We start from the raw sequence: 22918 nt of genomic DNA, 5'->3' as shown, positions 1-22918 counted from the left end.
CATCACACACACATCCACGCCCGAGGCAGGATTCGAACCTGCAACCGTAGCAGCAGCGCGGTTCCGGACTGAAGCACCTATAACTGCTCGGCCACAGCGGCCACCAGAAATAATATAAATGGACAGAAATATAGTATGGCTGGAACTTTTCACACGAAAATTATATCACATAGACAACAGCAACAGGGAAATATTACGTAGCGAAATTAAGTTAAAACTCAGAACTATTTATTGTGATCACCAAAGTACCGCAAAAGGTAAAAAAAGCAGTTTACTGGACAATATAGCTGAAGACAGAAGAAAGGAGTCGTTATGTGACCTGCATCTGTAAAGCAAATACACTTCATGAAAACAAATTGGTTAACATCTACAAATAGTAAAATTTAATTTCCACGCATCAAGGGATTCCAATGAGCACAAAATGACATCAAACGGATAACAAAGAGTGAATTAAGTGCGTAATTAGGTTATTACGTCAGCAGGATGAAACTCTGACCACATGAATTCTGAATGTCGCTCTCACCGAGAGGAGGTTGTCCACAGTTGGTGCACCGGGTCCTCTTGACCACAATCATTAGTTTCAAATTGAAGCCCAGCTAATTCCACATACGGAACTGTTCAATACGGAACTGTCTTTGGCGTGTTTTAGTACAATGCATACCCAGTGCCCAATATTTGCACAGTTGACCTAAACACAAGCCAGAAGGCTTACCTAATGACTTCAGTTTGTCACTCCATAACATGGTGAACTCCCATCATACTTTTATGTATTCACTCTTGGTCACAACTGCTTTCGGTAATGCTGCAATGAGGTTCTAAAAATGATACGCAGCTTTTCGTCAGCATTCCAGACACTACCGTTTGTGCAGTGCTTTGCTGTGCTGCGAACGGTACCGTAATCAAGGACCAGAGAAACTCGTCCAGCTGATGAAAGGCAATGACCAATGGTTCGGGATGACTCTGGACTTTTTGTAAGAGCAGCAACTGCAATTCTGATAGGTGACGATGCCTACACGTTCCTATCAAGAGAACATGAAGACAGTGTGAATACTGAATTATCGTTATGTCTTGAGATCCCACGCTTTTACCAGCCAATTCTTAGATCAGCTGTTTGCAGAAAGCTGCTGACACTGTCGTAATGCGGCAGTATACCAAGTTCCTTCCCATCCCTTTTCCTTGACATCCCTTTCTCAACTTAACAGTGTACACGTTTATAACACACGTTAATTACCACTGTGTTACTGTTCTATTACACTGTTGGCCAAAGATAAAAGTATCTGTGAGTAACGTTTCGAGCGACCTAAAGCAGATGCCCAAGTTGAGATTCAATGGAGAAATCCTACGGGAAAGAAGAAGCTTTCAAAACATTTCGTCGACAAACGCTATATTCTGCGTCAGTTTCGGGCCTTTACTAGGTAAGACTAACCAACCCAAAGATACAGCAAAATATCAAGAGTGGAGACTTTCCTCACTGGTTCACTTCATAAGCTGTACAGCGTAACAGAGATAAAGTCAGGGAATATCTTAACAACCTTCAACATACATATCTCGAAACAACCACGGTAGTAAAATTATACAAATTAGAGCTCATAAACAGGCCATCTGACAGTCGTTAGTCGTTCTTCCTACGCACAGTTTGTGAACGAAACAGGAATGGAGGGAAACAGTACCGGCAACAGAATCGCCCAGTGTCACACTAAATACGGTGGCTTGGAGACGTATCGTTGTAAATGGATCACAGAATTACTCCTCTCATGCAGCTGTTATAGATTTTATACTATCACCCCTGATAATTCATATTTCGGATTATTCAAGTATCCAAAATTTGGTTCCAATAGAGGATCATCCATTCACTGTGATTAACTTCTCTGTAAGCCTGTTAATCAAAAAAGTCGTGGATGAGAATTTTTCGTATGGAGCAAAATTAATGTCGTCATGTTTCATAAGTAAAAATTCAACAGCATCACGAATGTATGGCGGAATATGAGAAGTATATTTTACTCGAGAAACAAAACAATGCAAATTATGCTGATAATTTCATACCTAAACAAGAAAATATTCTAATGCCAAACAAATCCGAAAAGATTATGGGAGTGATACGTGTTAAATGATATAAGAGCTTGTCATTTCTATACAACGTATATAACTTTAAAAACTAAGTAAAAATATGATTACTGAAGATTTGTAAACAAATAACGGAACAGAATTAGCGCGCGCCCACAAGCTAAACAGTGCCGATTTAAAAAAAAAAAAAAAAAAAAAAAAAAGACAACTGGGAGCACACTACTTCAGAAACAGTAAAGAATCTGTTAACTCGGAAGAGGGGGCGCGCGCGCGCGCGCGCACACACACACACACACACACACACACACACACACACAGGCATCAGTCAATATAATTCAGCCAGACATACCTCAACTATTGTAACGTGACATCCAGAATTTGAAAGCCCTGTGTTACTGGCTTTCTGCTCATCGGTCTAATTCACCACACGGGATCATCCAAATACAAGGAAGACAAAGTCCTTTAAAGTTGTTTGTTTGAATGAACGTTAGAATTTACCGTCTCAATAACATGAAGGTAATGACGGAGCCGAGCGCTTTTGGGACAATTGGGAGGAAGTCGGCCGTCGCCTTCTTAAAAACAAAATTATCTTAACACTCATCTCATGTGGTTTGATGCAGCTGTCCATGCTACTCTGTCCAGTGCAAGCAAGCCTCTTCCTCTCAAAATAACTAAATAACTACTGTCACCTAAATCATCCTGCATCTGCTTCATCTCTTGGTGTCCCTCTACGGTTTTTACGACCCTCCCCTCCCCCCCCCGTACTTCCCTTCAGTACTAAACTGATGTTCTCTTGATGTCTCAGAATGTGTCCTATCAACCGATCTCTTTTTGTAGTCAGGTAGTACCACTTATTTCCATCCTCCCCAATTCTATTCAGTACTTCCTCATTAGTTACGTGATCTATCCACCTAATCTTCATCATTCTCTATAGTTCAATTCTTTTATCTCGGCGGCTCGCGCATGCCCGCCCAGACGCTGGAGATTGCTGCGTTGCCAGTTGCACACGACGCACGCGGCAATAGAAGCAGCGCCATAGTATAGCATAGTTCGCAAGCTTACGGGTAGGGGGGAGCGTGCAGTGCAGTTCATGAAGTAAAGCCACCACGGCCGCATTAACCCTTTCGCTGCTACAAAGACGTGCTCCCTGCATTCCGCGCTGTGGGCGATTTTGTCACTGCACTGCTCGCCTGTGCAGACACATTGTGTTCCGACTGCTTTGACACTCTTTATCATTCGATTCCACAAAAACTATTTGGCTCAAAAATTAGATTTTTACCTATCTTCTTGACTGATACCTTCCCCCCATAAATGACTTAATTCTGTTTCGATGTTCAACGCAGTTATTATGCAGCATTAAATATAGTAAACCTTTGCACGAAATTTTGAAGAGTTTGCAGAGGTAAAAGTCCATAGAGTATACTTTCCGAATGGTCGATTTTAGTTGCCACAATGTTGAGAATGAAATGTGGACAAGATACCTATATATTTCATTTAATTTAAGTACCATATAAGTGTCGTATGTAATATTGAGAAATATTCCACCTTTCGCGACTGTAACAAAAGTTTTACTTACACTGGGCACGTTTGGCTTTATTTTAAAGCACTTCAATCAATCAAAAGGAAGTAGACAAAATACATTAAACTAAACTGTGGACTTACAAAAACATTAGGACTTGAATATACCGTCTGTCAGTGAAGTGCTCAGAGCTATGTCAAATATAATTTTGTGTGTGGCACACAAATACAGCATTTATTTGCTAAAACACTGATGAGCCAACACAAACGTTGAATATTGTGCTACCGCAGCACAAAACTACGAAAGGTGACTTGGCAATGGAGGACACAAAATACAGCCCTCTTATGATGCTTCAAAAGAGAGAAACGCGTCTGGTCTAAATAAGTCGCTTATTACAGTTGCAGAAGAGGGATATATTTCAATACCATTGGTAAAACTGCGACTGTGGAACAAAAACAAGAAATAGAACATTAATACCATTGTGTATGTGCCATACCTTTCACCGATGGAAGTGCTTTAAAATAAAGCCAGACGCGCCGTGTGTACATAAAACTTTTATTACAGTCGCAAAAGACGGAATATTTCTCAATATTACATACGACACCTATGTGGTACTTAAATTAAATGAGATATTGTTATACAGTAAATATTATATGAAATTTAGGTATCTTGTCCACATTTCATTCTCAACATTGTGGCAACTAAAATCGACCATACGGAAAGTATACGCTATGGACTTTTACCTCTGCAAACTCTTCAAAATTTCGTGCAATGGTTTACTACATTTAATGCTGCACATCAAAACAAAATTAACTCATTTATGGGGGGAAGGTATCAGGCAAGAAGACGTGTAAAAATCAAATTTTTTGGCCAAATAGTTTTTGTGAAATCGAATGATAAGTGTGTCAAAGCAGTGGGAACACCATGTGTCTGCACAGGCGAGATGTGCAGTGATGACAAAATCGCGCACAGCGCGGAATGCGGGGAGCACGTGTCTGCAGCAGCGAAAAAGTTAATGAAGAGGCAAAGCACTAGAAATTTAATTCAAACGAATAAAATTCGTGAAGTAAGGCACTCCAATATTGTTTTAAAATAATGAAAATATTAAGCACCACACAAGGTTTGAACTCATAACCTTTCGCTTGGCAGCCCAACATCTTTTCCATTCCGCTACCTCAGCTCATCAAACAGTGTAACTCCTTAAGGACTCTAACACCTCACGCAACTACTTATAAACACTGTTGGTATGACTGAATTACTCACGCTTCGTCGAAGTACAATAGGAAATAAACAATTACCGCTGTTCTTTATTGCGAAAAAGCAGTTCATGAGATTGAAACAAACACCTTTCCTTGCTATCGCCTGAATTAGGAGTCTTATTGCTTGTTTGGTTTAATTAATTAATAGAATATGAAGCAATTGGTATAAAGAATGCTTTTTCCAAACTTTCTGTAAAAGAAAGTCTGCTATCAAGACATTGCTTTTGTTCTATTATTTTATTTATGACTGAAAGTTTCTAAAACTGAAGACACTCGTCCGTGCTCTGCACTGCTGTCGAGATCTGGCAACGTCGTTCTCTGTTCATTGGCTGACTGTGTTTTGTGACGTCAGATGCGCAGAACGAACCTAAACTCGGCCGCCAAGATATATGACGCGCACTTTAGTAGCACTATATTTCAAAAGCTTCTATTCTCTTCCGGTCTAAATTTTTTGTCGTCCATGTCTCGCTTCCATACACGGCCACATGGACTGACCCCACTGAAACGAGTTCCTAACACTTAAATGTGTATTCCATGTTAACAAGTATCTCTTCTTCAGAAACGCTTCTCTTGCCATTGCCAGTCTACAATCCTCTCTAGTTCGACCATCATCAGTTATTTTGCTTCCCAAATAGCAAATTTCATCTACTACTTTTAGTGTCTCGTTTCCTAATCTAATTCCCTTAGCATCGCCTTATTTAATTCGACTACATCCCACCATCATTATTTTGCTTTTGTTCATGTGCTCATCTTATATCCTCCTCTCAAGACACTGTCCATTCCATTCAACTGATCTTCCAAGTCCCTTACTGTTTGACCGAATTACAATGTCATCGACAAACTTCTAAGTTTTTATATTTCTCCCTGGACTTTAATTCCTACTCCAAATTTTTCTTTTGTTTCCTTTACTGCTTGCTCAATGCACATACTGAATAACATCGGGGATAGGCTAAAACCCTTTCTCACTCCCTTCTCAAACACCGCTTCCCTTTCATGCCCCCTCGACTCATAACTGCCATCTGATTCCTGTACGAATTGTACTTAGTCTATCGCTCCTTGTATTTTACCCATGCCACCTTTACAATTTGAAAGGGAGTATTCCAGTCAACATTGTCAAAAGCTTTCTCTAAGTCTACAAATACTATAAACATAGGTCTGCCTTTCCTTAACCTACCTTCTAAGTTGTTTCAACTTAGGTCTTTCAGTGCTCTATCAAATTCTTCTCGCAGTGTCTTATCTCCCATCACACCTACATCTACGTCCTCTTCCATTTATATAATATTGCCCTTCAGAACCTTTCCGTTATATAGACCCTGTATATACTTTCAGCTTCCAGCTTTCCGTTCTTTGCTTACGAATAGTTTTCCATCTGAGCTCTCGATACCCATACAGCTGCTTCTCTTTTCTCTAAAGGAATCATAATTTTCCTGTAGGCCGTATCTATCTAACCCCTAGTGATACACGCTTCTAATTCCTTAGATTTGTCCACTAGCCATTCCTTTCCTGCTTAGCCATGTTGCGCTTCGTGTAAATTTCATTTTTTAGACGTTTGTACTCCCTTTCGCCTGTTTCATGTACTGCATTTTTATATTTTCTCCTATCATCAATTAAATTCAATACCTCCCATGTTCTCCATCGAAGGATTCCCACAACCCCCCCTTTTTATATCTATTTGATCCTCCAGCTGCCTTCACTATTTCATCTCTCAAAGCTACCCATTCGTCTTCTACTGTATTCCCTTCCCATGCTCTAGTCAGCCGTTGCCTAATGCTCTCTCTGAAACTCTCAACAATAATAAATTGCCATTCTAAGACAAATCGGTTCTTTGACATTTAAAGTAGCTCCGCGTACCAGGCGATATTTACTCGGACGGCATTACGGAAATTAGGTAACAGCAATTCATTTGACTGTATATTTAACACGATGAATATTCAACAAAGGCAGGGCACGGATAAACGCGGAGAGTGCGTCAACTAACAGCCTTGACTTCACTTACATTCATTCACTTGACGTAATGTGTTGATTATTTGCAGTTTAAACAATTTGGTCCTTTGCCTCCATCCTTTCCATTTTTAGGTTATTTTGATATCTGTTTTTGGGTGTGTCAACACGGTCGGTGAAACTTTTTTGTTTTAACAGCACTTGCTGCACGATCATCATTTGCGCAGCGGTCGAGCCACCTCGTGCTCATTTTGGCAATAAGCATAGGCTCTGACTGTTGCGCCATTGTATAAAAACGGGAGCGCAGTCGGTAGGAATCTATCACTCAGCAAAGCGTTTCCTGCAAAATTAATGCAGGTAGCTCTCTCATGGGAAGCGCCATGGGAGGTGCAAGGCAACTCTTACTGCCCTTGTTCAGCATGTTACATAATAGTGCAATGTGTGTGGTGGCAGCGCTGGCTCATATCAAAGCTGTATATTTAGTCACCAACCTCATTAGTGCCTGGTGAAGTGTGACACCGTATTGTGAGGGCAATGTCGACGTCGGGGTTAGTAAGGGATAAAGCGTTCGAAGAGTACTTCTCACTCCAGGAACGGGTGGGGCCCCACCTCAGGTGTCTGCGAAACGTTAGGCTGCGGTTTCTACTGGTCCGCGGCCATAGGATGGGCTCCCCATGATGCGAACGGGTAGAAAGTCCACTAGCATCTACTTTCTGTTGATGACCACTGCCTGGCTTAGAGCTGCATTCATCCACAGGGGCAGGTTTCGTTCACAGCTGCGGCCGGCGAAGAGAACAGTTAGTGCCCAAAACAGCCTTAGTAACTATACACATTCTGATTATTCAGTCACTGCCTTCCCATTTGCGACTTTGCAGAGATCTAACAGTTTTCTAATTGAAGATGTTGTATTCTCGAGTGAAGCCCACAATGCGGGGAAAATAAAAATGGTCTGGACGAGTGGAAACGATTGGACGTGAATGTATGCATACAACCACAGCCCGTGACGAGCACACCACGTGGACCCCCGCCCGTGAAACACACCGGTTCAGAACGTAGTGCTGGCTGTCAGTGTGAGTGGAGCAGTGCATGGGGGACAGATGATACTCAGAGTGGAGCAGCGGGTGTTCGTTGTGGAAAGTTACATGATAACAGTCGTGGAAACGGGTGTGGTCTGTTGATTGCTGAGAAGCTTAATGGTGTGAAAGTGCCAGCACAGAGTGCCATGTAACGCTTAGTCCGGAAAAAGGGTCAGACAGGATCTGTTTTGAACAAGTCCAAAAACATCCTGAAACGTGTCCGCACACCAGAAAACGTGGCCGCAGTTCACCAGAAAACGCTTCTGGGTTCTACCAAGTCAACCCGACACCTGTCACAACAGACCGGCATATCACGTCGATCATGCCGATGAATACTCTACCTGGACCTGCACATGCATCCCTACCGAGTGTGTGTTGTTCATGCATTAAAACTAGCAGATGCACCTCAGCACCGCCAATTTTATGAGCGGCTTTTAACTGAGAACAATGAATGGTTTGGGCATGGACCTGTTCCTTACGTCTGACGCCTGGCTTCCCCTGAGTGGTTATGTCATCTCCCAGAATCACAGGTTCTAGGCAGCGGAGAATCTGCATAACTTCCACGAAACACCATAGTATGATCAGAAGGTTGGAGTTTGGTGTGCAGTGTCTGTGCAAATGAAATTGGTCCCATCGTCTTTCATTAGACGCTGATTGCGGTCGTTACTTTGCCAACATTTTGAAACCATTTGTGGCAGCGTTAATGGAGGAGGGAAAAACCTACAGGATGGAGCAACAACCCATACAGTCGGCCGAACCTTGGAGCACATTTACACATTCTTCACGCGTGAAGAGAGTTGCTAGCAAAGGTCAATTTAGCTGCGGCCCTAGCTGGCTACCCAGTTCACCTGTTCTATCAGTGCGCGATTACTTTGCGTGGGGAGCCCTCAAATATAAGGTGTATTGCAGCAACCCTCGAAGTCTTCAAGAACTGCAGCAATCCCAACAGTCCAGCTTCCGATCCCCCTTCAGAAACTTGTTGATCAGGACCCAAAAGTGCCACGAGATGACTGATGGTCACTTTCAACATCTGCTATAGTCAGGTTAGTACTGTATTTCCTTCCCTCTACTGTGTTTCTATGTACTCTGGAACTCTGTTCACCGGGTCAGCCGGCCGAGGTGGCCGAGCGGTTCTAGGCGCTACAGTCTGGAACCGCGCGACCACTACGGTCGCAGGTTCGAATCCTGCCTCAGGCGTGGATGTGTGTGGTGTCCTTAGGTTAGTTAGGTTTAAGTAGTTCTAAGTTCTAGGGGACTGATGACCTCAGAAGTTAAGTCCCATAGTGCTCAGAGCCATTTGAACCATTTCACCGGGTCACTTATTTGCCCCATCCTGTATCACCCGATGTAAAACAAATAGAACTTTTGAAAGAAGTGATGCGCATACTTGTGTTCTGTAAAGGGACCATTTAAATGTGTATTGTGGCTGAAATATTGATGGTCAAAAGCGACACGATATTATTAAATGCTAGACACTACATCTACAAAAAAATGGCTCACATGGCTCTGAGCAGTACGGGTCATCAGTCCCCTAGAGCTCAGAACTACTTAAACCTAACTAACCTAAGGAAATCACACACATCCAGGCCCGAAGCAGGATTCGAACCTGCGACCGTAGCGGTCGCGCGGTCCCAGACTGTAGCGCCTAGAACCGCTCGGCAACTCCGGCCGGCCACTACATCTACAATATAACAATTCAAAACAGTGAGACCCAAGACGTGGACAATCTTCACTGATTCTACTAAACTTGGAATAGTATTAATTTATACCAAAATCTTTCGTTCAGTATTGCAAATAGAAAAAACCAACCTAACAGAAGTACCTTGTGAGCAAAATTGTACGTTTCTACCGAATTTGGGCGATCTACCTTTCTTTCGGACCGCTCGCAAGGATTACCGAAAAACATGCAATAACTTCAAAAATATTTACTTTACCTTTTCGAAAGTTTGTCAAATGTTCTTTCTTTATATATAAAACGATATATTGTTAATTATAATCGTTTTCGAATGACTGCGTGGTGAAAATGACTTCACGCGGGGACGCTGGGCACGGACGGCGCTTGTGAGCGCTTGCTCCCGCTATGAAAACTATTCGGCGGGAAGAGTCCATTACAGAGCAACTGGGGTAGGGAAGACCGAACTTACTTACCTACAAAATGACATAAGCTTCATTGAGGTTCTCCATGCATCAAACCAGTCTTCCGACTGAAGACAACACAACAACGGCGGCGGCGGCGGCGGCAAGGAAAGAACTTTTATAATCTTTCGATTTGAAATCAATAACACTGTAGGTAAAGGACTTGGGAATCTGCTGTCGAAAAAGGGCTGAATCGTTTTCAGACTATAGCCAGTTTTGCGAAAGGAGTGCGTTCGAAATTTTGATAGTGATTTTTTTCCTTTCTTTAAAGAACATTCTGTGCTGCGATGGAGAACTCCCAATTTGCTGGAAAGAAACGTGAAAGAAGTCAACAGTAGGAAGCTGTTTTGTCGTACAAATGGCGTATAGACGTGACAGAAAGTGGAAATGAAAGCTCCTCATTTACTTTTCACAGCTGTTATGTTATTATGCACGTAATGACCTGTAATGTGCTAACATATGCATTTATTTGGCATTTACTTCGTCGTGTGCCGCATATGCATTGCTGTCGGAGCTCTGAGCTGCATTTGACCAATCATTGATACCATACTTAGGTCGGCGTTTATAGTCAGATAACTATCAAACGTGCTGACATTCGTTGTTTTGTTTCCGTGGGACGAAGTTTTCGTGATCCAATTTATTGCTTTGTACTTGTGTGGGAATATACATCACTTACGGAGTTGAGGGAAGATAAGGGAACCGCAGATTAACTCAGTATTAGCGAGAGTACGGCAATCGAATTTCACGAGAATATTCAGAAACTAAAAATTCTGTATCACAAAAATATCCACTAGAAATAAGACAGTTGCACAAGACGATAGAGGTTTCTATTGGTAGTGTTTACACAGAGGTCAAAAATGGTTCAAATGGCTCTGAGCACTATGGGACTCAACTGCTGAGGTCATTAGTCCCCTAGAACTTAGAACTAGTTAAACCTAACTAACCTAAGGACATCACAAACATCCATGCCCGAGGCAGGATTCGAACCTGCGACCGTAGCGGTCTTGCGGATCCAGACTGCAGCGCCTTTAACCGCACGGCCACTTCGGCCGGCCACACAGAGGTCATAAAGAAGGAAACACGCTTATAAATGGAAAAGTGGTTTTCGTCAATAGTACACGTTTTGGAAAAGTTCAGAAATGAAACAGAAGACCTTACTTATTTGAGTGGAACAATCCTTAAGCCTGTTCAAAAACTGAGCATCAGATTGCAAACGTTCAACAAAAAGCTTTTACTGATGAAAAGTAATCTCTACAAGTTACGTAATTCATACTTGACTGTTATAGAATAGACTTCGTATTACAAATAATAAATGTGGTACCACGAAATCCAACAATCATATGGAATGACCATATTATTGAAGACAGGAAAACAATAACGTAGACCTTTCATCTCACGCCACATCACAGAGGAATTTACGAATCTAGAGGATAACTCGCGCGAGCGCACTTCAGGGCACAAGAATTCCATTTGTTGTGTGTTTTGATCACTTGTACAAACAGATTTAACCGCTATGGTTGGTCGTGGCAAAATGCTAATTCTACGCCATAGAAATTTTCTGGGTCTTTATCAAGGACAAGACAAAACAGGACTGAACACGCTGATGCCCTTTAGCTGTTCCATTCAGAAGCAGATATGACCAAGGATATCATTGACTTTACGTGGTAACAGAACTATCACTGCTGCAAGTAAATCACTGCGATAGCAGCAACTCAGGAAAGGGCGATAGTGATTAAGATAGGTTTTTTCCATCACATTTCTTCATTCTGATCTAATAAGTTTGTTCCACCTTACCGTTGCACATCATTATCGATAGAATTTTCATTTGATGTACAACTGAACAGTTTATTTCATGGTTCAATTACTGGGAGTCGCTTGTAAAAGAATTCATGGCAATTTCCCATTTAGTGCTTCTGAAAGGCCAAATTTTTTCCATCTGTACGCAACATTCCCTGAAGCCGGAAAGGCTGTGTTAGAATACGAGAACAAAGTTGTCACTCTTCTCTGGCGGAATTGGCGCTTATTGCACATTACAATCGCGATAGCGCGTTGGTGTGACAACTACGCAGCACCACAGCTTCATATTTATTGCAGCTACTAGCACAACTGCTTTACGGAGTCTTTTCTGACAACGCTTAAGGATTGTTCGTTATGTATCGTTTGTGATGTAACCAAGTAAAAGTTCAATCTCAACAACTGAGTTTTCTCCCCAGCAATAACTGTGATGCGCTCAATCGCAGCATCTTGCATTTGACATCACTGTGCTGTAATGACTAATCCCAAAATTAGAAGTATCTGCCCGTAAATAGAGAATGTCCTAATCTATAAATTGTGGAAAGAAGACTGTCGATGTTTTGGCCTCTGTGGCTCCAAGTTAATACGACAAAAAAAAGCGCAATTTCTCTGAAACATTCAATACATTATTTAATCTAATATTCATACGCTTCCGGCGACGTAAAACGCGTTCGTCATGCGATATAACGAGAATAGGGTCTCGAAGTAATTATGAAATTAATAATAAACTGGAGAAAGCAGTAATTTGCCTCACCATCATGCGAGGATATGGAAATTTTAAAGGCTGAAGAATCAATATTACCTCTACCACTAACACGGAAGCGTCCTTAACTTCGAAGCACACGACATAAACACGAAGACATCGCATCAGAATTAAAAGAACAGATACAAGAAAAAATAAACATCCCAAAAATTAATACAATAATATCCAGAATTTGACGAAGGATGTTTTTTCTGCGGCGTAGCCTGAGTTCCAGTTTAGGATGATACGTGACTGCCATGAGTTGGTGACGCCAATTTACGTGGACCCGAAATAATAAGTGTGCTAATGAACCGAGCTGGATTATGGTATCATGATTTCCACGCCTGCAATAGCAAGAGGACTAACACGCTGTAACTCACAAATTGAGAAATCAGGAGAAGCGAACAACAAAACTGAGAAAATAATAAATACACCTGTGCAAAGTGCACTACGGGAACGACAGGTTACAACACTGCTAGCTGAGAGGGGAAAAACCACAGACGATTTTTATTCAGTGGCGTATTTGCTGAAAGTAGGTAAGAACGTAGGCAGAATAGATTCATTGTCGCTAGCAAGTAACTTGAAACAATGCAAGGGCACACGGAAAGATAATGTAAATTTATCCACCAGCTGATTTAATAGCCAACGGCCTTGCCGCAGTGGTAACTCCGGTTCCCGTCAGATCACCCAAGTTAAGCGCTGTCGGGCTGGGCTAGCACTTGGATGGGTGACTTTCCGGTCTGCCGAGCGCTGTTGGTAAGCGGGGTGCACTCAGTTCTTGTGAGGCAAACTGAGGAGCTACTTGATTGAGAAGCAGCGGCTCCGGTCTCTGAAACTGCCATACGGCCGGAAGAGCTGTGTGCTGACCACATGCCCTCGCATACCCGCATCCAGTGAAACCTTTGGGCTGAGGCACCGTTGGGCCTTCATAGCCTGTTCGGGAGGAGTTTAGTTTTAGTTGATTTAATCGAATGATTTCCTGTTTTAGCTAATTATAGAGTACATCGTACATTGCTGGCCATTAAAATTGAAACGCAGAGAAGGATAGCAAATGAAGTTTTACTTACTGTGTGTACACAGTACAGCTGGTGGGAATTTTACAGATTATTTAGATATTATTTTTATAGATTATTTAGTAGACAGAGCTGCTATCTCTGACAGCAAAGACGGCTCTAAGCCGGCTGAGCGTCGAGTCGAACTGAGCTTGAACGACGTACAGTATATATCTACGTCATTCAATGCTGCTTCAGCTGTATGCCAGAGGTCACCAGTGTTAGTGACTAGTGAGTGGTGGTTCGCAAAGCTCTAGGCAACTCTAGACTATATATTTTCAATGGGTGACAGAGCTGGAGAACGTACTGGCCAAGACAACAGTCAAACACGTTCTGTATCGAGGTTGGACAGGGCAGCACGGGAAACATGCTATCTTGCGTTATCTTGTTGGAGGAGATTTCAAAGAGACGTTCAAGGTATGGCACAGCCACTGGGGTTGACAAGTGAGGAGATCGTTTCGTGCGCATCTGTTTAACGATGAATGAAACTTCCTGGCAGATTAAAACTGTGTGCTGGACCGAGACTCGAACTCGGGACCTTTGCCTTTCGCGGGCAAGTGCTCTACCAACTGAGCTACCCAAGCACGACTCACGCCCCGTCCTCACAGCTTTACTTCTGCCAGTACCTCGTCTCCTACCTTCAAGCTTTGGCGATGTTCGTTCTCATCGAAGCTTCCATACATTAATCGCCTCTGCTGCCACGTCAAGGTAAACCGCAACAAAGGTCGCCCTGCTAAGTCCATGATGCTCTATACGTCGTCGTACTGCCGATGTGGATATTTGTCTCGCCAAAAGAAGATAATTTCCTGACTCAACGTAAGTGACACGTGACCGTAAGATCTTGCACGACAGAGCGAACAATATTACCCGTGCTCTTCGGCGACAGACCGCAAAGCCGCAGACTAATGGCCCTCTTTAACTCATCGCTACCATATTCGCTTGACAATCGTGGGGAGCCGACCACGGTGAGCAGCAATATCGCGGATGGATAAACTGCAGGCTCGATAGATCACTATCTTTCCACAGACGGATTCAAACGCTTGCTGGTAGACGCTTTTCCGTCTTGAAAGCGCCATAACATGATCTCACAAGTAAGCAACAGTCATATGTGATTTCCGAATGAGACAGCGACTGTGTAATTTTTTCTTATACGTAGAGTGCTGATGGCGATATTCCTACCTAGTTTGTCTGGTTGCGCTGAAATGTCAATCATCTGCATATCCAAAAATGGGTTATTGTTTCAATGGCCATCTTTGTAGTTCATAGTAAAATCTTAGTACGGTGGTAACGTATGCGGTCCTCAAACTAAATTTCGGTTTGAATATCACTGTGGCCCTATTGGAAGTAGTAAGCACTTGCCTTAATCCGATCCTTTGTATTGAATTAGGATGCTTACACCCTAGCTTGATCAAAGGTGCTTGTCAGAAGCGACGGGATTCACGTGACAGATGCACGGGTCAGACCAACACCGACTCAAAGGAAGGCCTCGGCGCTTGTTGGTGACGACACGTCAGCTAGGCTCGGCGAATGCCTGGGCGTGCTTATCACTATAAATCTCTTATTTTTGGACAAAATGTTTGGTATTGTTTTGGATCCTGCAGTTTTATTTAGTTGAAAGATTTTCTTACTATCGTAAAGCTACAAATGAAGATCATAGTTCTGGCTGAAAACTGTCGAAACAAACGTAGATCAATATGAGAAGACGCTTTGCCCCATTGCAAGCTTCGGAAATTTTACATTCAAGTAACTATATTTACTTGATCCATTTTGCTATCGAAACTTACCCCAACCCCCTTACAATAAACTCGTTTCTTTTATTTATTTATTTATTTATTTATTTTCGTTTGACATCGTCACTGGAAATGTGAACTAATTTACATGTGTAAATGTCCAACTGTTGCCAGTCATTAGATTACAGTAGTTTTCAACGAAAGGAATTCTAAACAGGAAACAAAATTAGCTTCATACAACGAAAATAATGCTGAGCTTAAACTTTTTTAAACATGCACATTAGAAAAGATAAATATTCCTCTCTTGCAACTGAAAGGACAAACTTTATAAGATAAAAAAATTTTATTTGATAAAACAAGTATCTCTCTTTCGCCTCTTCTTCTGTCCCCCACCCCCTCCCCCAACGTACACAATCGCAAGATATTTCATTAACATTCAGTGCTCCGCACCCCATAGTCAGTCAAGATACCCAAAGAAGAGCACCAATATGTTCACAGTTTCTTGTAAAAGCAACTCAGTACAAACGTAACTTCCTCAGATTTACAAACAAGGTAAAGAAGCACGAATTCTGTTGCTGCTGGACCATGAAGTTTTTTTTGTATGTCAATCCTTAAAAGAGGTGGTATAAGTTCAGGAGTACACTATTTGTTAAGAATGTAATGAATTGCACAATTAATTGATTGCAGAAATCTCTCAGAACAATGTGTGTTGGTCAACTACCGCCAACAGTTTCACATTTTCCTGTGTCAGGGAGGGAGACACCACCATTATGAGTATGCCTGCAAACAGACCTGGCGTTCGCCGTGCCTAGCTGTCGTGACGTCACGAAAAAGCGCCGAGGCCTTCCTTTGAGTCGGTGTTGGCCAGACGCACTGTCGGCAGTGTGGAGCCTAGTCAGCAGTGACGCGATGTGGTGGGGAGCGGGGAAACAGTCCTCCCCTCAGATCCTTACTGCCGCGCGGCGGCCAATGGCCTGTGTTACTGGCTGCCAGAAAAATTACTGCCATGCGAATAAACACTGTTAAGGCAAATTTTTTGTCAAATTCGCCCTTGTCTAGCCGCAGATTTGTCGAACAAGTCCGTACACGTACATAAAGTTTGTCAGTATAACTCACTGAAGCAGACGCTGTTCGTGTAATAGTATGCTATATTTTGATACCGATGGGAACGGATACAAATGCAGATACTGCGTTTCTAACATTTACTCTTGCACTGTGTTTGAAGAAGGAAACAAGACGCTGGTCCAGAGAATGGTTTAAAAGGTGAGAGAAAATTACACGTGAAAACCTGCTAAGGAAATGTTACGCTCAAAACCTGATGATTACATCAACTTTCTGAGGATGCACAGTGGAACGGTAACTTGTCCAGAGTTACTTCGCCCTCACGCAGGAAAAGATACAAGTATGCGAAAAATCATTCTCTTCTACTTGGTCATCTAATAACAGTTCATTAAAACACCACAACGTGGAAACAAGAGAGTCAACACTGTACGTGGAAGAACCGGAGAACTTAGATTCTTTTTGTTCCATTGCCGCTTGTCTGTAGCGTAGAATATTGATCTTCTTCTCAACCTCCTCGTGCGTAATATACGACTGGGTAAAACGGAAACCGCTATCATTTTGGTAATTGTCAGTGCTATTTTGTTTTCATCCTAGATTGTAGTTTCCACAGTTGTGAAAACTCACGATACAGTGAGATAAATTGCAATAAAATTATTTTTCACTTAACATATGCGGCGAAACATCGACACAAAATCTGCTATCTTTTCAAACTTGCCGTCAAGCAAAATCTTTCGCAAACACGTCAAACACGATCTATGCTTGACAAACAAGTCAAGCAGCACTGTACACGGTCAAATGTTTGGCAACCATAGCAAAATTTTGGCAAACTGTTTCATAGTGTACGGGGGCCTTTAGCCATTTACGATCGCCTAGTTTTATTCTTCATGTACAGCGCCACTAGAAAGTGAAAAGTTCTAGTAAAATGAGCATGCAAAACTCACATTCACACCATAAACAAGGAACAAAACAGTGATGTTATAGCCGAATAAAATACAATGTGTCACTGAGGAACAAACCAATTTCAAAAGGTGCATACACACTACTAGTATTAATAAATTATTGATACAGTAGCTACTGATCCCAGGTGCACGCAGAGGGAGTATTTTACCGATATTATTTCGGAATTATCAGAACACTGCTGAGATTACAGGATTTAATATAATTACATCACTCAAACCACTTCATGTCAGTCATGTCAGTCGACGTTAACTGCACTCAAGAAAACGTTTTTAGAACGGCGCGTACTATCCTCTCTGGAGGACATCACGAGGCACACCCGACTACATTGGCGTCGCGGGCATGCTTCTCAGCAACGGACTGTATTCCGGCGTGGGACCACGCAAGCGGCTGTCACGTAACAGCTGCAGCTAAGCTTTACAGCTGCGTTAAGACAGTGCGCAGACTGGGCGGCCCGGGCACCGCCAGCCGTCAACGTGCCCCCGAGCTGAATCTCTGTAGTAGCGGGTCATATGCTTATTACCAGGTTTGGATACACAGAAATTTGTCTTAAAAATTGTAGGGGAGGTGGAAACATTGCTTTCTGGAAAATCTCGTCCGCAGAAATATGTCAATAAAATGCCCCAGCACCTCAAGCTGTCAAACGTCTTGTCACGGTAAGTGTTATCGAGGAAGCTCAGCTGAACTTTCGAACACTTCTCCATATCCTTGCTGCTGTCTTCATATTCAGTAATAATTCATCAAAATATTTTACAGACGTCACGGCAAAATTGAAACATTTAACTCAATATTCGTGGCGTAACAAAATGCAGTTCATAAAGTGCAACTGTCGCAGAGAATGTACCCGATATCTTATGTTCTTTCGTCTACTATACCGAAGATAAGAGAGCGTACTCGAAAGTAATGACTCCACATTTTTCTTGTGAAAATTCGTAAAGCGTTTTAAATACTCTCACATGTCATGTATTTGCAGCCCTCTGCCACTAGAAGGCTCCCAACTAAGTCGGTGCAGGAAAACAGCGTGCTGTAATCAAGTTTCGAATACGAAGAGTTCGTCCACATTAGCAGAACGCTGTCCTTTAGCCTGACAATGCCGGACAACACACGAACGCTGTGACATTTGCAAAAATCCGACGTCTTGGGTTCATGTCACCGATATTCCTCCATATATACCTGACTTGGCGCCATCCGATTTTCATGATTTCCAATCCTTGAAGATCACATTCGAGAACATTGATAGTGATAAAGCGGTCCTAACAGAGGTGGGGTTGTGGCTCTGTCAAAAAAAAGTAAAATATTCTACATTGACCAACGAGCCCCATACGATGGTTTGTAGGCGGGGGAGCCTAGACCTGGGGGTCTGCAGCGTTTTTAATGTTTTGGAAGACGAATGGCAAGTAGTCATAAAAAGTTCCAGTTCCGACCCTGTTAAAAAAACCTGCGTAACACCGACTTTTAAATCATTTTCTTGAAAGAAAGACACCTGACTACACTATTTTTTTCCCTTTCGTTGAGATATAGCCCCCCGACAGCCTTGCCACCGGATATGGGGGGCCTTGACAATGACGGTATCAGCAAACTGGTTCGTCGCCAAGGTGATTATGTTGAGAAATAAATATGTACAAATGAAGAACAAAGATGCAGAAAGTTAATGGAGTTTGTATGATTTAAAAAGCTTCAAGAGTTCTCACATAAATTCGGAAGCTTTACTTTCCAGCATGCTCTCGTACACAGCCGCCGCCGCTATCTCAGCATCATCTGTTGGGCAACTGACTGCCCAGTCGTAAAGTCGGCCGCTGTCTACTAGATATAGATGGAGCTGTACTTTAACGTGGGCTCGAGAAATGATGTAACATGGCAGTTTTTTCCATCAACAAATCATTGTCAGAGATAGACGGTTTAATATCCATACCGACGGCCGATCTCAGTCGCAGGGGTTGCACGAACTACTATTAATCACGCCGCTCTCCTTATTGGACTCCAGCCCTGCAATGTAATTTAACTTCCGTCTTCTCGTCATTGGCTTTCCTTTTTGTATTCTATACTATACGCGAACTTGACTTTGGCACGGATTATGAATTCCTATCGGTCGCGGGTGGAAAAATGGCGACGAGTTTTTACACTACTGAGTTTTCGGCTTGATCGTTCCCAGCGCCAGTGTTACGAATTCCAAGTTCCTGGAACTTTGGCAGCAACAGCAGCAGTAGTAGGAACGGTATGCTTGTTGCTATGCTTTAATTCTTGTCTCTAGAGTAGCAACGTCAGACGGTGGTAATAGCTGCGACCCCACAACCGTTTGCCTGCTTTTGCGAGAGAGGGTTGCAAGGTAAACCTGACGTTTGCACTGCACTGTTTTGCTTATAACGTTTTCGGTAAGCAGAAAAGTGCTTCATTTTTGTCATCTAGCAGTCGTACGTATGAAATGGTTCGAAAGTTAGGACAAATCTCAAAATTCTACAGATTTTTCACTGAACTTTTTGTCTTGTTAACAGAATACTACAGGCATCCGACACACCTTGTTGCATCTAGACTAGTTCAATTGTTATCATAAACAACATGAACAGTCTTCCGCAGGATGGACTCCCGACTCTCAGTGTCTCGCACGCAAGTGCCATTTCACATTCCAGAACTGTAAAGTTTCCTATGCGCAATCATTGATTCAGGACGCGATTGTGCACCTTGCTCCTGACAGGGAGGTCAGGAAAAGCATTGGCTACATCCAGTCCTAGTCTCGGTGAAATACTTAAAATCTTTCGCTAACGAAATTCAGGTATCAATACTAGATTGTAGCAATTGCAAGCGATAGTTTGCATCTCAACATTATCACCACCACCACCACAACCACCACCACCACCACCACCATCATCTTTTTATGCCTCTAAGTCTCATCCGAGTTCACAGGCATCTCGTAAGAGACTCAGTTGCTTAGACCATTCCTCCTCCCCCTCAACATCAAGGGACCATTTTTGTAATGTTAATTGGGTGGGTCAAAATCGCCCTCCCTCCTTGCCAATGTGACTTCATGATAAGTCTAAGAAACTCTAGTCTTGCCCTGACTGCGGCAACCAGCATTTAGAAGCGACTGTACACGTGACACAGCTGACTGTTGGGACTGTGGGGAGTGGGTCCACCTTACAGTGGCCCACTGTGCGCACGCTCGGACATGGCTCAGACATGGAAACTGAAGCCAACACTGATGTCACAGCTGAGAAATAATTTACATATAAATATTTGGATCAGTTCGGTACCTATATCACAGCAAACAAGGGTTCTCCCATGGGTCACCCATGGTGAAAGAAACTCTACCTGCATCTGACGCCTGACAACTCAATTAAGGGCGAAGACAGTAACAGAACAAAAATAATGTCTTCTAGTCGGGAGATCTAGAGCAAGAAAAGTGAGGAAGCTAGAAACTTAATGAACGGCATGTGAACCATCAAAAACAAAACCAAGATGATGGAAATAGGTAAGGCAGCAAGCGGGTGTACACAGGACTCTGCCTGCAATGAGAACTGCTCCACCCACAGCCATCCCACCCCTGATCCATTGTAGTCAAGGCATTAAAGAACACCCAAAATAGGGTGTGGCAAAAAAAGTAGCAAACCACATCTAAAAGCAACGGAAACAGGATAAAAGAGGGATGAAAGAGGGGCTGGAAAAAGATGCGGGGTCGAAGATTTTCCAACCCAGTATGCAGTGGGAGATCTACTGACCTCAACCACCCTGCCCCAACCCGAAGTTGTCTTACAATGTCATATCTGAGAAAATAAATCACTATTCCTCTCCGGGGGACACCACCGCGATTAAGCACTGTCCGTGCGGGTGGAGAGGCTTGTATATCCACATGAAGCTGAGGACTATGTCGAAGGTAGAGGACCTACTGCCTCAGCTGATGGATCAGACTAAGAGTGTCCCACAAAATCCCATCTTCCCTATGCAATTCTAGTCTTACTCAACTCCCTGATCCAACACAAGGTGCACCCAAGGGCCGCATGGCACATGGGAAGATGTGTCGCAAACGGAGCCTCAGGGATACCAGGCGACCTCCCTGAATAAGTAGCCTTACACTGTGCAGAGTATTCGTGGTGTGGACCTTGTAGATCCCCAAAACTCGTAGGACCAATATGGACACAATTAAAGAAAATGTTGAAAAACAAACTGAGGGGCAAACTGAGAGCTCAAATATCCAAACATTGGGGTCAGTACCAATGGAAGGCATTCCCGCTACTGAATCAGGGTCTAGACCTGAGCCAGAAGTGGGAACTGTAATCAAGAAGCTAGACCAGATTAAGATCAAAGGCTTGTCTGGGGCCCAGAGGAGGAAACTACTCACCAAACAGAGGAAAAAGGAAGGGAGAGAATGGCTTCCTAAAGACAAGTGGAGGGAATTAAAGGGACTTGAACCTAAGACCCCCCAGGGACAAACTGTCTCAGGTTGAAGGGGATAAGTAGACCCCCACTATGTCATAGACAGGTAGCAAGGGGATAAGGGAGGAATCAAAGACTCCCTCTTCCCTGGATAAGCGAGCCCAGAAAAAAACGAGGCAAGAAATAGGGAAACAGACCTATAGTACTGCAGTCTCTGTTTTTAGGATGGCAGTTATCCAGGAAGGCGATCCACTGGTGGCCATCATCTCGCAGCAGGAGGAATTGGTACAGATGGCCCTCTTTGAAAAGATTGGGGGGGGGGGGGGTGGACGCTGGTCCAGGACCCAACTTCAGGAGGATCTATCTAGATCGTGGTGCCCTCATTTTTGTCTGTGAAGGGGTGCACATGGTGAAACATGGTGGAATGCCTTAAGGACAAGGTGCCCATGTTATACCCGCACGAAGATGTGAAGCTGCTGGTTAAGATGGTAGCGGAGCTTCTTAAGACCGCAACGATATCAATATGGGTACCAAAGATCCTTAAAGAAGTCTTTCCTAAGACACTGTTCACGAAAATAGGGGTCCAGAACCCAAAAGTCTCGACAGAAGATTGGAGAGTGATCAACGGGAAGGTTGCACCAGAAGGACGAACCCTGGTAGTGGAGGTCAGAGAGAAGTCCCTGAAGGCGATGCGGGAGCAGGATCTGAAATTGTTTTTAGGGTTCTCGCAGGGCACCGTCAGAGTTCTCAAAGACCTCAAAAATGGCAGCAAGACAGAGACTGGAGGTGCTGCAGATTAATCTACAGCACAGTAAAGGGGTCTCTGCTGCCCCGAGTCACTGCCTGGGGAGGCAGGAAGTGGACGTGACCCTGATACAAGAACCCTATTTATATAAAAGGGGTGTCTCTGGCCTTGGTGGCACTCGAGGTAAGCTGATCTACACTAGAAATCTAAAACTCCAGAACATGCATCTATGTTAGAAATGGCATTTCTTTCATGCCAATGATGGATTTCTGCTCTAGGGATTTAGTAACCATTAAAATGCAGCAATGTGAGGAAGGTATCACGAGGGAAATTGTTTTGGCCTCAGCATACCTCCCTTACGAAGACAGCTCTCCTCCTCCCTTGGAGGTGAGGAGACTGGTAGAGACTTGCCATCAGCAAGGTGACCAACTTCTTGTGGGATGCGACGCCAATGCCCACAACCTACTGTGGGG

General features: G+C 43.2%; 1 protein-coding gene and 1 pseudogene across 1 annotated transcript in view; one reads left to right on the top strand and one right to left on the bottom strand.

The window, feature by feature from the left end:
• LOC124611132 overlaps positions 1-22918 on the bottom strand; it is a 236098-nt gene that overhangs the window by 158794 nt on the left and 54386 nt on the right. The gene's annotated exons all lie outside the window — the stretch shown is intronic.
• Positions 13173-13290, top strand: LOC124555900 (annotated as a pseudogene).

The sequence above is a fragment of the Schistocerca americana genome, chromosome 1, assembly GCF_021461395.2.
Source record: "Schistocerca americana isolate TAMUIC-IGC-003095 chromosome 1, iqSchAmer2.1, whole genome shotgun sequence".
NCBI classification, from domain to species: Eukaryota; Metazoa; Arthropoda; class Insecta; order Orthoptera; family Acrididae; genus Schistocerca; species Schistocerca americana.
This window is presented reverse-complemented; position numbering and strand designations above follow the sequence as displayed.